This window comes from Brassica napus, chromosome C7 (assembly GCF_020379485.1).
Source record: "Brassica napus cultivar Da-Ae chromosome C7, Da-Ae, whole genome shotgun sequence".
Classification (NCBI taxonomy): Eukaryota; Viridiplantae; Streptophyta; class Magnoliopsida; order Brassicales; family Brassicaceae; genus Brassica; species Brassica napus.
The window spans coordinates 46,591,770-46,609,497 of NC_063450.1; the positions used below are offsets into that span (position 1 = coordinate 46,591,770).

At 30.0% G+C, this 17,728-nt stretch overlaps 2 long non-coding RNA genes across 3 annotated transcripts; both read left to right on the forward strand.

The window, feature by feature from the left end:
• The first annotated feature begins 3,022 nt into the window (after positions 1-3,022).
• On the forward strand, positions 3,023-3,961 carry LOC106408369. The gene is made up of 3 exons (XR_007326246.1): positions 3,023-3,112; positions 3,314-3,406; positions 3,567-3,961. It is a non-coding gene; the product is annotated as an uncharacterized LOC106408369 (long non-coding RNA).
• A 193-nt stretch (positions 3,962-4,154) lies between these two features.
• Positions 4,155-6,599, forward strand: LOC106382633. Of its 2 annotated transcripts, XR_007326245.1 has the most exons (5): positions 4,161-4,342; positions 4,457-5,934; positions 6,013-6,120; positions 6,190-6,341; positions 6,578-6,599. It is a non-coding gene; the product is annotated as an uncharacterized LOC106382633 (long non-coding RNA). The 2 variants fall into 2 exon arrangements; XR_007326244.1 differs by lacking the exon at positions 6,578-6,599 and having other exon boundaries at positions 4,155-4,342; positions 6,190-6,406.
• The last annotated feature ends 11,129 nt before the right edge of the window (positions 6,600-17,728 follow it).

Below are 17,728 nucleotides of genomic sequence, written 5' to 3' on the forward strand. Positions count from 1 at the left end.
ACAAAAAAATTATTTCTTATTAAACAATAATAAAATAAGAGACAAGTTTTTTGGTCTGTTTAGAAAGAGATTGGTAAGAAGGATGATTTTGGATTAAACCGGACATGTCTGATTCAACCGGAAATCCTCTCTAGTCTCTACTCCAAGTTTGACATGACCGGTCAAAGGATCCAATACACATTTCACCGGAAAACTCGCTCCCTCGCCGATACCGATGCTTTTAGAGTATAATCGAGTAGATTAAAAAATTTATGTTATGTCAAAATGGGGATCCTACCAGAAGGCAAGCCACCCAAACCATCGATTATGACATCCGATCAAAAAGACATATTTTAGTTTTATTTCTTATTAGTGTTTATAGAAAAAAAGATTGATAAGATTAAATTAATACTTATTGCACATTCGTATTTATGATAATTTGAAGGCATAATATTTAAATTTAAAACTGCTTTAAAAATGATGCATTCAAGTATAATTGGATAATTTGTTTATGGAAATACAAATTTTACAAGAATCAATACCAAAAAGGTTAGAAGTCCTATTAAAATACCCTTTTTAAAAAAAATGGAGGATGATTTTCTAACATACATAAATTGCTTATGTAAAAAAATAATTTTGAAGTTAAAACTGATAAATAGTTATTTGTGGTATAACATATCATACAAAATATCATCTAGATTGATTTTGTTATCAATTAAGACTTTTGTGACTAAAGATTTGATTACATTAGTTTAAGGAATGGTTTTGTAAGAAAAAAAAATGCAAAAACCTATATTTTAGTGATATAAATTTACTGTCTTTATAAACAGTTGATGTAATTTAGTTTTTTTTATTAAATTTTATTTACTTTTATATTAATATTTACAATATATCAAAGATAATAGGTTTAAAATTAGATTAAAGCATTATAAACCGTTAGGCCGACACTAGGACCAATCTGCATCTTCTTCAAAAGAACTGAAGTTTGTGGTTTTGGAAACCTTTCTTCATTTTCTTCCTTTCATTTTTACGCATTTGTTTAGATAACATATGTTCTGGTTTTCCAAAAAAAAACCTATGTTCTGGATGCAACGGCCTGTCTTGATACTGGTCAAGAGAAATCGATGAAGAAATTGTGTGAAAAATTGAACTTAAACCGGGTTTGATCTTATTTATCAGATGAAATTATTGAAATAAACCGGATTTAACCAAAAAATATTATACTCCTTTAATGATTCGGACCGGTCGATGTTTGTTGAGTTACTGCATCATAATGGTGGGGTATTCAATTTATAAGTTCTAGTGAATTTGAAAGAATTAAAGTTTCAATTAAATTCTTGTGTTATTTAATTATGCATTCCATTAAATTTTGTTAAAAAAAACTGTGTTGTTGGAATTTTTTCTTGTGTTATTGGATTATGTATATTTAAAATCATTATACTAAGATACTTTAAATTCTAGAGTTATTCAGTTCACTATTTTTCTATTTTTATTAAATATTTATGTCAAAGTTATTGATTATTATAATACAATAGATTTGGAAATGTAATGTTCGTAATGAATTTTAAAATATGTTATCATTTTGACGAATGACAAAATTATATCATTTGTTGTAATTCATAATCCATGGAGAAGCAAACTTTTTTATATTCTGATATAGTCTTATCTCTATATCTTTAAATAGTGATATAAAATAATTTCTTTTAATTATTTTTGTTAGTGGATTTTTTATTCCATTTTTAAATGAATTTCTTTATCTATAAGGTATGAAACTAATTATGTTTAATTTTTTTTAATCAAAATTGTGTTCTTTTTTGTGCAGTTTTAGTTCATGAAATCTAAAAGAATTGGTTTTTATCAAATTTATTTTTATTCCTGTAAAATATAAAATGAAATAATTAGACAAATACATTAAAATTCTCATCAAATCATTTAAAATACTTTAAAATCTATTATGTATGTCTTCAGTTGAATTTTTCAAAATCAATTAAATATCTGAATCAATACCCGCTCATAAATATTTGATTAAAGAAACCTGGAGAGAGAGAAGCAGAGTTTGAGAAGCTAGGAACATAGAATGTGCTGAAAGAGTTTTTAACTTACAAAACGCCTGGACCGCTTGTGTGGTGGTTATTAATGCCGAGGACACTGGTTCAAGCAATCTAAAACCCGGATGAGACGGTCTTCTTAACCAGAATCGAACTGTGTCGGGAGGAGAAGGGGATGATGATAGACTTTGCTTTGATTCGTCATTTTGTTTTTCTCTATTTGTAATTAAAAAATTGAAGAAATTGTAAATGAACGTTCTCTTGATTAAACTAGTAATATCTAACCTATATTAAAAGGGATATATGAAGGCTTCTAAGATGTGCCACGTCGGATTAAAAATTCATCCAATCAAAATGTTATATTTTGACATGTCACGCAGCTGTGTCCATCTGACTCTTCATTCTTCTTTACCATCTCCGTTCTCTAGCAATCACCGTTACTGTGAAACCCTCCTCATCAATCAAAGTTGCTATTTAATCTCTTCTTCACGGTTTTGTTCCATCTCCCGTAGATTCTCCTACGATATAAGCCGCTTCATCTAAACCCTGGATCAAGCCCAAATCGAAAACTATCACTAACGAAGCTACAATTACGACCACAAAATCCACCGGTAAGTCTCCTGCCTCCGAAGTTTCGGTCGGACCAAAATCCATTTCTGGGAGGCCAAAAACATTGCAAAAGGTGGGACCTTTATTGGCTTAGAGCTGCTAGGATCAAGCTGGAGGTCGCTGCGTAGGGTACCAGCCTAATCAGCACGTAGTACCTTTGTTAGTTTAGAATCTCAAAACACTATATTGGTTTGTGGGTTTCAGAAAAACTGAGAACTGTTCTTTATATTTGTATCCAGGAGATCGATTTTGAGTTTGAGACTGAATAAAAGAACTATCTTACCAGACAAGGAAATAATTAAGAGGTATATACACAACATCTTAATGAATGTAGCTTTTTGCTAGGAAGCGTATAAGTTCAATATTTTTCTTCCTATTCTGCAGCCATTGAAAGATGAAACTAAAAGACTTAGCTTTCTTCAAGAAAAAAAAATGTATATGGCAAATCTTTAAAAGCTCCTGCTAAAAACGAAAAGGTAATTTTGCTCCTTTGCACATGTAATAATTTCAGATACCTTGGCAACGCTGATGCTAGGGTAGGATTGTGTATTCTTTAGTCTTTTTTGCTCCTTCACCTGTAATAATTTCAGTTACCTTGGCAACGCAAGACGACCTAATGAATTTATGTTGAACCTGTGAACTATATTTCCTACTTATTATTTCTTTGATTTTAACAGAGAGACAATGTCAGGAACCAAAGGGAGCATCTGGTTTGTTTACTTGCTGATAATCATATAAGGTTGACTCCCAGGCCAGAGTTTCTGAATAAGGTACCTTCGATACTTCCCGCCACTCACCTAGACCCACTGACACTACTGATGAGTAAAACACCACAGCATTATCTCAATATTCCATCAATAAAAAGATACATATTTATCTGTTAACACTTTTAAGCAATGGAGTTTTGTGTTAATTAATGTATCGATGCAGCTCGACGATAGAGCCGTTGATGCCGTCAAGACAAAGTTCTTTAAGAACTACAAGAACTGGTGCAAATTTTTAGGACGTAAACATAGTTTAAGGTACCAGGCAACATTTTATTTTCACAAATGGCTTGAATGAGACACTTTTTGAATGATGTTTATACTCTTAATAAAAATTCACTCATTTAATTTATGCGAAGGCTTTCTCAAGGTGCTGAAGATATACAACAGCAGAAGATACTGTATATGGGTTTTTAAATCCTTTTTAGCTGATATGATTAGTCAAACACAAGAATTCATCAATATTTACCTGCTTTTTATGCTCAGATGGCTTATGAACTCCATGGTCTCCTGGCTGGAAATGTCAGCATCGTTACTGGAAAAAATATCAAGCCTTCTTACGGTGGAGATGATGAGACCTTTCTGCTGAAAAGGTAAATGTTTAAATGATAGGTTTATGACATCTTAATAATCTTGACCTTCTATACTCCATAGTTCTCTTTTCCATGAAATGGGAAGCAAGTAAGAATGCCACTGGCAAGGCCGCTCACTCAGATTGGTCCAACTATGATGAACTGTATGAATATTTTTGGTACGTTAAAAATCAAAGTCTGTAAATTGAATATTTACTTGGTTGGGAAATCTTAATTTTTTTTTTGTGACATTTGCACATCACTGTTATATAGGTCTCCAGATTGCTTCTATCTCGGCTGGCCAATGCGTGATGATGGAGATCTCTCTCCAGTATCTTCATTACAGCAGCTTTTCTACGCTTCCTCCAGAGTACGTCACCCTCAATGTTGCGACAAAACTTTCCCTGTTTGGAGTTCCTCTGTTTCATCATTTTGTTACTTATCTAGGAAATAACGATTACATTGTTTCTTCCTTCTATTCTAGGTATCTTGGATATTATCTTAAACTTCCCGGGTTTCCACAGATGGAAATTTACTGAAATTTTGAGAAATATTCTCAAGATCGCTGTAAGTCTCGCTTGGTGTGTAGTCTTACCACTTTGCGATGCCCAGTCCAATTCTTCTGCTCCTGGGATGCTGAAGCAATGGATATCATTCCTTCCACGAGACGTTAAAGGGGTTCCCCCGCTCCATATCTTGGCTGTCGCTCTTTGCTTGCTCCCAAATGTGCTGACGGCTATCATGTTCATTTTCCCTATGCTTCGACGCTGGATTGAGAATTCAGACTGGCATATAATTAGATTGCATGTGTGGTGGTCACAGGTATGATGCTGGATTTATAATTCCTTTCTTTTCATCCTGGATGAAAATTATGATTCTGTTTAGTCAGCAAATCCCTTTAGGCATGCTAGAAGAGCTCTGAACTCTGTTATGTCTTATGTTTTATATATTGCAGTGCTAATGGCATAAATTATTTGAGTATTTTCTATATATTTAAATTGCATTGTATGATTGTATCTAGAGACTATCTCTTGGCTCAGTTTAGCAGCTCAAATATGACTGAACCACCACAAACCTCACCGGCTATTCTTTTTTATGTTTGCAACAAGAGACAAGATTATATATATAAAAGCTCATGTGTCCATGGTTCTTAGTGTCTTTGTCTTTTTTAGTTTCTTTTTTTACTAGGAAACTTCTGATATTTGTATGTATTTGATTCATTCTTCTTAGTGTCATTGTCTTTTTTAGTTTTTTTTTTTTACTAGAGTGTTGTTTTTTGTCTGTCTAAAGACATACTCTCTGGGTTATCTCATAAAACGAAGAGGTGTAATAAATTGCTCCTTATCAACTGGACACGCACTGAAAATACTAAAGATTACCCATATTGGGATCTAAACTATCTTTTTCATCCCCGGATGCTGAAGATTACAACGTAGGCCAAATTGGCCAACAAGTCCACGGTGGTGCACCAGGTATGTCCATTCCTTACCTTACTTTACTTTCTCTACCAGTTATGTTTTGGTATTTACGGTTTATTGGATTCGTGTCGGCAACACGAGGAAAATCTCATCACATTCATGATCCGATGAAAGAGGTTAGGAGGAGATAGTTCCTCCAGGCACAAAGGATTTTCATGTCATGGCTACTTCCCACACTAAAGTCTGAGCCAACCAAAGCAGTGGAACCAGTACGAGGCCCCAATACCTCTCACGGACACGAAGCTCTGCCTCATCATGCAGGACCCTTAGGTGTGTCGGAAAAATAAGAAAAAGAGGCGTAGGAAAACGTATAACACACCCGTGTCTTTACTCTCTCTGACATGAGATGTCACTAGAACATTTGTTCCTGGTGACAACTTAGAGTCAACATCGAGAGAGACAGAGGATTGGAGGAAATGACGGCTGCTCGGGTCTTGGTGGGATCTCGAATTATAGTCCAAAGTCACTTTTCCCACCGGAAAAAGTAATAGCTTTGCACCCACGTTTTAGGGTTTTAAATTAGCGTTTCAGTTCTCTGATCCATGTTGTTTCCGTATCTCAGCTGGTGGAGAAATTGGAGCAGCACAGCTCTTGCGAGGAGGAAAGGAACATGTGATGATGTTCAACTAGGCTCCTGGAAGAGAGAGGGGATACAGTCAAGAAGAATGAAGTGAGTGTTTTTTTAGGTGAGTGACTTTTGTTTTCAAGATAAAAATGTTTTATGGATTTGACCCCACAGATCATACCTTCTTCTGAAACGGAAGCCTCTGCTGGTTGCGGTTAGGGCAAGCTGAACATGCCTTATATGATGCTAACGTCTGCAGAGAACTAAAACCTGATTGGTCTAAAAGATGTTGTTTCCGTGAAGGTGTTGCTCTTTGTTTCCTACAGGTAAAAATCATCTCACTTCTATTACAAAAAGCAGTTGACTTTGAACGCTGAAACATTATAATTCACTGAGTTATCAATGATTCTACAGAGATATGTTGAGGCAGCCAATGCCTTTTTACGAAGGAGTAAAGCAAAGAGATCAGTGATGAGTTCAGGTTTGTTTGAAACCCTCATTATGTTTTGGTTTTTTTTTTTCCTATCGTTTTTCAAGATACTGTCTTTTCTTTCTTCTACAGAGAAGTTGTAGATGCTCAAAAGAAAGTTTCCCGGTAAGGGAAAGATTAAGGCCAAACCATAAGATCTTCTAGAGAAGGCTCTTTTTAGTATATGTATGAAGTTTTGATATTGCTTCTTACCTTGGTCTCTCCCATGACATTGTTGCCTATCTTTACTTACACGTACTAAAAACTTCAGGCATAAAATTTTGTTTGTGCTCTGATTTTGTCATTGTGTTTGGATTTACAATTTTGATTTTTAAAAATTGTAAACAATGATTTTATTTGTTATACTTAACATTTTCTTTTTGCCACCAAAAATCTAATCTACTAAACCATTTTTATCTTTTGATATCTAATCTATTACTCATATTTGAATAATCTATTGCAATAACTCTCAACGATAGTATGATATTATCTAGACATTTTTATAACATTACATACAGTCCCGTTGTTGCCGACTTTTCACAAAGATGATGTCCCGTTGTTCCCGACTTTTCTCAACGATGATGTGTAACCATTGTCAGCTATATTTCCCCATCCAATTAGGCAACATGAAGAAAGGGGGAGACTTTATGCTGTAGACATGGTTTTGCTTGATCAGAAGGTTTATTTATCTCGAGACTAATATTATGTGTTTCTACAATAAGAGTCAGAGACAAGCAGAAGAGAAGCTCGAGAGATATGTAGTGCTGGTCCAAGTCATATTCCTAAATATAATCTTACAATATACTTAATGATGTAAAGATAACAAACAATATAAAACTGAAATTAAACACCCACTTTACTCATAGAAAGAAGAGTAAAACAAAAATTAAAATCTATGTTTCCAAAAGTTTCCTTAAAATTTAAATGCTGTAATCTTAGGTGAATATATAAATTTACAAATTTTAAAGTTTAACAACAATTTCTGACTTATAAACCTATGTTAAGCGGGACAGTTTTTTTTTTTTAGGTCTGAGTCTGCAAGAAATTTAATTATAGGACTTATTTGTGAAATAACCAAAAAAAGAGAAAATTAGATTTTTAGAGAGCGAAGAGAGAGATAGGAAGAGAATGGAGGAGAGATGGTAGGATTTTAGTTAGATAGTGAATTATATTTTTTTTTGGTGTTATTAAACCCAATTTCCCTTAATTATATATACACTTAAGTTGGTTAACTTTATAAAAAAATTTCTATGAGTTTTTAGTAAGAGTTAATGTTGGCTTATATACTAATAGTTTTTGTTTACAAAATTTTAATTTTTTTAAACCTATTAGATTTAGTAAATAACACTGAAATATTTTAATGTAATCAAACCTAAAATATTATGAGCAAATATTGCATCATGGACAAAAATGAGCCTTGATCAATAACAAAATCATGAATAGTCTGCTAAATTTTTACATTTCTCAAACATTTATCACAAACACAACCTTAAAAGTCTTTTTCCTCTTCTCTACTCTCACTCGAATACAAATAACTAAAGCAAATTACAAACTGATAAAACTATTCACTTTTACAAAACGAAATTGGAGGCGAAACAAAATACTTAGCGAATCTCTCAAATGGTTCCTAACTTTAACAAAGAACCCAGACATGTGAACATAGCCTTGGATGTTATAACTTTTGCATGATCTCAAGACAGAGGAAAAATAATTGTTTACCTAGAACATCCATGGAACACTATCATAGGCAAAAACCCGGGCGTAGCCCGGGAAAAAGCTCTAGTATAATGGAATTAGGACCGTTTCTCTCTTCTTATCTTCTATCTTGCTTCCACAAAGAGACAAAGACCTTTCCTAAATGTTACAACCACCATTTTTTCAATTTTTTTTAAGTATATAATTTCGTATGCAATTACATGTGTAGTTTCATTTCTGATCATTAATTGTTAAGACTTTTCCTAAAGGATGTTTCCTGCTGGATTTTCAACTCATTGGCTTCACCTCTGACCAGTAATGGATTCCAATCTCAAAATCCGGTTTAGAAAGAGATCGGTAAAGAAAATAAGAGACAAATTTTCTGGCCTGTTTAGAAAGAGATCGGTAAAGAAGGATGATTTTGTATTAAACCGGACATGCATGACTCAACTGGAAATAGCTGCATGAAATCCTCTCTAGTCTCTACTCCTTGTTTGACATGACCGGTCAAAAGATCCAATACGCATTTCACCGAGAAAACTCCCTCCGTCGCCGATAGCGGTACTTTTGGAGTATAATTGAGTAGATTGAAAACTTATGTTATGTCAAAATGGGGATCCTAACAGAAGGCAAGCCACCCAAACCATCGGTTTTGGCATCCGATGAAAGAGAAATATTTTAGTTTTATTTCTTCTTAGTGTTTATACGAAAAAAATTGATAAGATTAAATTAAAACTTGTTGGAAATTCATATTTATGATAATTTGAAGGCATAATATTGCATTCAAATATAATTGAATAATTTGTTCATGGAAATAAAAAAAATTACAAGAATCAATACCAAAAAGGTTAGAAGTCCTATTAAAATACCCTTTTTTAAAAAAAAAATGGAGGATGATTTTCTAACATACATAAATTGCGTAGTATGTATTGTTGAATATTCTAATATGGATCACTACATGTAAAAAAATAATTTTGAAGTTAAAACTGATAAATAGTTATTTGTGGTATAACATATCAAACAAATTATTATCTAGATTGATTTTGTTATCAATTAAGACTGTTATTATTGAAGATTTGATTACATTAGTTTAAGGAATGGTTTTGTAGAAAAAATGCAAAAAACTATATTTTAGTGCTTTAAATTTACTGTCTTTATAAACAGTTGATGTATTGTAGTTGCTTTATTAAATTTTATTTATTTTATATTAATATTTATAATAAATAAAATATATTAAAGAGCATAGTTTTAAAATTAGATTAGAGCATTATAAACAGTTAGACCGACACTACGACCAATATGCATCTTCTTCAAAGGAACTACAGTTTGGGGTTTTGGGAACTTTTCTTCATTTTATTCCTTTCAATTTTACGCATTTGGTTAGATAACATGTGTTCTGGTTTTACCAAAAAAACCTCTGTTCTCGATGCAACTACCTGTTTTGATACTGGTCAAAAGAAATCGATGAAGAAAGGGTGTGAAAAATTGAACTTAAACCAGGATTGATCTTATTTATCAGATGCAATTATTAAAATAGACCGGACTTAACCAAACAAAAAAAAGTTCTTTAATGATTCGGACCGGTAGATGTTTGTTGAGTTACTACATCATAATGGTGGGGTATTCAATTTAGAAGTTTAACTTAATTTGAAAGAATTCAAGTTTCAATTAATTTGTTTAATTATGCATTTCATTAATTTGTCTAAAAAAACTGTGTTATTGGATTTTTTTCTTGTGTTATTGGATTATGTTTATTTAAAATCATTGTACTAATATACTTTAAATTCTAGTGTTATTCAATTCACTATTTTTTTTAGTTTTATGAAATGTTTATGTTATTCACTTTTGGTGGATTTATGGAAACTATATTTGATATATATATATGTATATATATGTTAAATTTATTGATTATAATACAATATATTTGGAAATGTAATGTTCATAATTAATTTTAAGATATATTATCATTCGGACGAATGACAAAATTATATCATTAGTTGTAAACTTGTAATTCATAATACAAAGGAGGAGCAAAATTTTTTATATTCCGACATAGTCTTATCTCTATATCTTTAAATAGTGATATAAGATAATTACTTTTAATTATTTTTTGTTAGTGGAGTTTTTATTCCATAAAATGAATTTATTTATCTATATGGTATGAAAATAATTATGGTTTTATTATTTTTATCAGTAAAATTTGTGTTGTTTTTTTGTGCAGTTTTAGTTCGTGAAATTTAAAAGAATTAGTTTTTATCAAATTTATTTGTATTCTTTTAAAATCTAAAATTAAAGAATTAGACAAATACATTAAAATTCTCATCAAATCATTTAAAATACTTTAAATGTATTATTTATGTCTTCAGTTGATTTTTTCAAAATCAATTAATTTTTTGAATCCATACCACCTCATAAATATTCCATTTTCATCACTTCAAGTTGAATTTGATCATGATTTATGCACATTATCTCTCAAAGTTTTCAACACTCTTCTCTTTTTCTCATTTTGAGCTTCTCTTGTATTCTATTTGCTTTCTCTCATTTATTTCCTTCTTAAATCTGAAAACTACAAATTTAAATATCTCACTTCCAGTTGAAATTGATCATGATTCGGACCGGTTTGTTGAGTTAATACATCAAATTTAAATATCTCACTTCATCACTTGTTGAAATTGATCCTCATACTGTTTTCTTCACTTTGATACACTCTATTCTTCTCATAAGCTTCTCTTCTTTTCATCTTAAGCTTTTCTTACATTCTTTTTTTATCTCTCTTATTTTAATCCAAATCCAAAAACTCTAAGGGGGTGTTATTGGCTGTATAATTCTAAATCAACTCCATCAGATTTAAAATAGATAAGATTTAAAAAAAAATTTGAATTCAGTTTAAAATTTAATATATACGAGTTATCTATAATTTTAAAATCCTTATCAATTTATTTATAAATCAAAAAGATATCATTTTATTTCTATAACAGAATTGGACTACATTTAAAAGGATTCTAATTTGAAATTTATGTGAAGGAAATTTTTATAAGAATATAAACTGAAACAAAAATACTTCAAACGCAACAAAACTATATAATCATAAGATTACTATAGACAATGACAATATCATTTTAATTATTATGACAGTAAAAATGAAATGATGTTAATCCATGTGAATCAACAAGTTAACAAAATAAAGAGCACATATGAATTATCAAACGAAGAGATTGTGTTTCAACAAGTTAATCAATTTGATAGAAGGAAATCTGGGTTTGGTCCCAGAATGAAAGCTATTTTTCTATTGGAAAATAGGTTTGATGTATGCTCTTGTTCTTATAGATATAAAGTAGATAATGTTTCTTCTATTTTATATTGAGAAAATTTCCAAAACGGAACAAAAATTTAGGATGGTTGTCCTTTTAGTATAATACCATCACTAAGTTGTCCATATAGTATAATATTTTTTATAATACCAAAACTAACATTTCATTAATCAAATTAAACATATTTTAAAACCATTTTTAATGGAAAAGATAAAAATAAAATGTTTTAGAAAAGCAAAAGAAATGTAAAAAAAAAATTTTTTAAAAGGAACAAAACATACTGAAGTACGGAACCAAATATCCCTACTAACCCTAATCTTCTTCCATATCAAAATCCTCCACAACCATTCTTTTAAAATCTTCTAATGTAGAACTTGATTCCAATAACAGTAGCCTACCCCCTTTGTCATCAGCCGAAAAAACTCATCCAGTGGTTGAACCAAATTCCCAAACACCACATGTTGTATAGATATGCATCATAGAACAAGAGTTTGTGAAAATCACAAGACAAATTATGGAGAAATCATATATTGATGAAGAAGAAAAGGAAAAATTGTTTTTTTATATTTTGGCAAAGTAAATCGATCAAAACACGTTTTAGGAAGTTAGAATATTTTAAGAATATTTTTAGAATATTTTCTTAACAGAAACTTCCTTAATTTTCGAAAAAAACATGTTTTCTTATCCGTAGAAGGCACCTTCTACAATGAGTAGAACCATGACAAAAATCTTGAATGCAATTTCTACCTCATGTAGACGTACGTGTTGTACTTAGATTTCGCATTCCCGAAATTTTAGAATACTTCATAAAAGTAGAAACTGCATTTGAGAGAAAAGTAAATATATTTACCATTAGTAGAATTCGCATTCCTCATATTCAGAATTTTAATGAAAAGTAGATTTTTCGTTCTAAAAAAGGTAGATGGACTTGTTTATTCAGGAATTCGTTTTCTACTAACTCATTTTCCGTAGAAGACGAGTTCTACTTTTAGTAGAACAAAATTTAAAAATTTTATTTATCAAGTTTTTCAACCAAAAAAATATATGTGTTTGTGTATATCGGTGTTTTATTAATTTTTTATATTTTTAATAATTTTTCTGATTCATTAAACTATTTATTTCATTAAATTTCATAAAGAAAAAGGGTAAAAAGGAGATAAAATGGACAAAATTGATTTTATACCAAAAGGACAACCATGCTAAATTTTTGTTCCGTTTTGGTAGTTTTCCCTTTTATATTTTGTTTTTGTTTTGTCCATAAGTTAGCTTGACCTTAGAATTTACGTTAGATGTGTTTTGGTTTCACAAATCTCAAGGTAAAATGGAAGATTTTGATAGAAAGAGTTTACACAGAAAAGTAAATTTAAATCCCCTTCAGAATATTTCAAATCAAATGAATTGTAAACATCTATCAAACATGAATAACACTAGATTTAAAATGTTGAATTTTAATCTTTGATTGAATAACACAAGAATTAAAATTCTTTTGTTAAAAAGATTTGAAATACATAAACCAATAACACAAGATTTTAAAACTATTTAGTAAAGATATTTTAAATACAATAATCAATAACACTAGATTTAGAAACAAATTTTAAATCCATCATTGAATAACACTAAAATAGAAAACCTATAGAATTAATTCTAAATACACTATCAAATAACACACCTAAATAGAACTTTGCAAATCTACTCTTTCTATTTCTTTTATTTTTTCAATTTTTTTCTTATCTTTTTCTTATTTTTTTATTTTTTATATTTCTTTTGCTTCTCTTCGCTCTCTAGCAATACAAGAACTCGGAGGATTCTCGTGATGTTCCCAAAGGAACAATAATCTCGTCGGATCCATCCAAACTCATAGGAGTGGAAAATCCTGAATTGTACGCTCAAGCACGACTTTCCCCGATCTTCTTGACATATTACATGTTTTGTCTCACTAGCAGAAACTACAAGATGTACACTTTGCTGAAATTATATTCAATGATACCAGCGGTTACACAAACTGAGGTAAACGCCTCTTTGACATACATATTTAGGTAACAACTTTGAGTCTTGATGTTTGGATGGTAATAAATAACCAAAAAGGAATCTGATCCAAAGCGGTTGACATAATACATGCAGGGAGTACTTGTTCTGAAAGATTTCAATATCGCCGAGGAGGCTGGAGGTGCTGGAAAAGCCGTTGTGAAGACATTTCCAGTCACAGTAAACAATTAGTCTCTAGAGATACACTTGTATTGGGCTGGGAAAGGGACTGTAGCCACTCCTGTAAAACGTGTTTACGGTCCTCTTATATCAGCTATAGCTGTTGATCTAGGTAAATATGAAAACAAGATTAATTGGTTTTCTGATTCTATACCATCATTATCTAACCAAATTACATATTCGTTTCGCCAGTTATGAATGGGACCTCTTCAAGTTCACAGTCACACATATGGGTAGGAATCGGGGTTGGTTTGGCTGTGCATTTCTTGCTGTTGATTGGCTGTGGTATTCTCTGGTTTAAAGGTCTTCTAACATCCAAAAGCCGTGAAAATGCTGGAAGGGGAATTCAGTGCAGAGATGGATGCAAAGCTAGTTAACATATCCAATGAAAGTGAAAATAGAAGTGGAAGCTGAAGACAGTTCTGAAGAAGAAATCACAGAAGAGTTTTATGAAATCACATATGATATTTCTAAAATCAGCTTGGTGGGATCGAGATTTAAAGGAAAAGAAAGGGATGTAGCAAGTTCGTCTGGTTACTAGTAGCTTGATGTTAGTGTAAGTATTGTGTGATATTGCTAATGCTTAGTATGCTCATTAGTAAAGTTTATGGAGAGGAGTAAAACAGTTATATCTCCCTTTTCAGTTGCAAGATACACAATATAACTAATGAATGAATATTATAGATGCCTTTTGATTACAGTAAGCCTAAAATAATCACTATCAATTATTAGATAATACTATATTCTTTACATCGAAAAAATAGCATGTAAATTAAACTGTGTATAAATATTTATAATGTACAGTTGATGCTGAATGTAGGAAAGCTCATAGAGTGTAGGTCACACTCGAGCTCAGTAATCTAACCAATACCATCAAAACTAGAAGTATTTCCTCTTGTCCAAATGTAAGAAAACAAATAATTTTATACATACTTTTGTAATATGTTTGATTTTGTTTCTCAAAATGCAGCATACGTGTGAAAAAATGTTAACTGGTACAATCTCCAAAGAGATTGAAACATTACTTCTATATAAAGATTACCAGAGTTTGACCGGCGTTAAAACACGGCCGTGGCTTTGTTTCTAGTTTCTTCTTTAATTTAGTTTACAAAATTGGCAAAATATTTTTATAGAAGTTAAACTATTAGATTATATGTTCGGTTATTTAGGATGGTGTTGCTATCGTATCTGATTTTATCAATGACAATAAGCTAATATGTTAATAATTAGTACTTAACAAAAGTTTTTGTTATCCATAGCTAAATCCAATTGCAATCTGATTTGATTGGAACTCTAGAAATTGAAAACATTTTTAATTAAACATTTCTGGTTCATATATATGAAACAAATTTTACCAAAAAAATACGAAGCAACTTGAATGATGTTACAATTTAGGATTCAACCACTTATTTATAAATATATTTTCTGGTAAATATTATAGTTTTACTTGAATTATTGTGTTGTATTCTAAATAAGTAGTATTTTAATTCTGCTTCTATTTCTCGTGTCCCTAACATCTTAGTTCATGTATGGTTAAATATAGAAGAAGAAATATAATTTTCTAAGGCTATAAATATCATTTAGTCAATTTACGGGATATTATTTAACAATTTTCTAAGGGCATGACTGGTTTCCCTGCTACCATCCGCAAACGCAGCTTTGGTAGCGGTTGTTGGCTTTTTACAACAATCACTCAAACCGCTTCAAACCTCTTAAATTCAAAACCTGGTTTCATTTAGCGTTTGTGGTTGCGGGAGGGTAAATTTTTTTTCTTTTTTCAAAAACAATATAAATACAAAAATAAAAATTTTAAATTGAAATAAAAGAAATACTAAAATATGTCTATTATATTTTAATTTATATTATAAATTTTTAAAATAAAAATATTTTCTATAATTTTAAAAAATTTAAAATACAATTTTTCTATTTATTATAATATTATGATGTTTAATATTTTTATAATTATATAAAATATAAATATTGTTAATTATTTGTTAACTGATGTTCTATTTAATGGTTAACCAGTCATAAGTATCCCGCAAACGCACCAATTTATAACCGCAGTACCAGTCGTACAAATTTCTAAAAATTGTTTAAAACCGGAACCACGTGCATCCGCAAACTCCCACAACCGCAATCGCTGCGGTTACATCAGTCAGGTCCTAACACATTTCCTTGAAAAAAAGACATGACAAGAATAAAAATTTTAAAGATAAATTAAAAGGTTATTTGTAAAATACCCAAAAAACCATAATTAGATTTTGAGAGAGGATAGAAAGAGAAAAAATAAGAAGAAGAAAGACCAAAAAATAAGAAAGATGAAAAATAAGAGAGGAAGTAACTTTGATTATTGGTTAATTTAGTTTTATTTTTTGGTGTATATTACATGCAATTTCTAATAAATTAATGTATTAAACCAAACCAAACCCAGTAGAAGTAAAAAACAAATAAATTATTTTTAATAAAAAATAAAAATCCTCTATGCTCCAAGGTTAACCGGAAATGGATGATTTTGGATTAAACCAAACATGTTCAAATTTAACCGGAAATAGCCGCGTGAAATCCTCTACGCTCCAAGTTTAACATGACCCGTCAATGGGTTCAATACAAATCCTCTACGCTCCAAGTTTAACATGACCCGTCAATGGGTTTAATACGTATTGGACAAATTATCCAATTATATTATCATTTCGATTTGTGCAATTTAAAAGATTTTTGTTATTTTTTCTAATAATTTGATCAAAATATAGACCTAATAAAATGTATTATTATTTTTTGAAAAATATATTTATTTTTTCTTATTTTGTAACCTTTTCTAAACCATGTTATATATATTTATATACAAACTATATTGTCAATTTAATAGACATGTTTTTGTGATTTATATGCTCTCATAAGAGTTATAAAGTAAAAGGAAATTAAAACTAAAACTTAATTAGGAAATAATAAGCAAAAAAAGTACACGAATTTTTTTTATTAATGGCAATTTAATAAAATGTATTTAATTTGTTAAGGGTAACTATGTACTTGACCGTTTTATGAATTAACGTAAACATGTCACGTATAATTATACTATAATAAGACTCTTATGGTGTAAATTATCAAATTGTTTTAAGTTAGTCTTATTTTAAATCATTTTTTCAAAACAAAAATGTTGATCATACCATCAATTTGTGTTATTTGAAAGTTTTTTTATTGTTTTTGATCAAAAATGTAGTCCTAATAAAAAATTTAATTAGTCTCATATTTTCAGGCTATTTAACTTATATTTTCTAAAAATTTAATTATTTTTGTTTTTTTGGAAAGTTTCCTGTTCTAAATTAGGTTATATATATTTAATATATAAAATATCTATTGTAAACTTATAAATATGTTTTTGTGATTTATATGGTTTTATAAGAGTTATAAAGAAAAAGGAAATTATAACTAAAACTTAATCAGAAACTACTAAGCAAAAAAAGGAAATTAAAAAAAATTATTAATGGTAATTAGATAAAATGTGTTTAATTCATTAAGGAGAAATATGTAATTGACCATTTTAAGAATTAGTGTAACCATGGCACGTAGAAAATTGGCTTTTAAAATAATATTATAGAGAAATTATACTTTGGATCAATACATGTAAAAAAAAAAAAAATTCGAAGTTAAAATGGATAAGTAGTTATTTTTGGTATAACATATCACATAAAAGATTATCTGGATTGATTTTGTTATCAATTAAGACTTTTATGATTAAATATTTGATTACAATAGTTTAAGGAATGGGTTTGTAGGAAAACATGCAAAAACTATATTTTAGTGTTTTAAATTTACTGTTTTTATAAACAATTAATGTAATTCGGTTATTTTATTGAATTTTATTACTCTCATATTAATATTTATAATTTAAATAAAATATATCGAAGAGCATAGTTTAATTATTATTTTTTGGTAAAACATAATTTAAAAACTTGATTATGGCATTACAATTAGACCAATACTGTGACCTCTTCAAAAGAACTACAGTTTGTGGTTCTAGAAACTTTTCTTCATT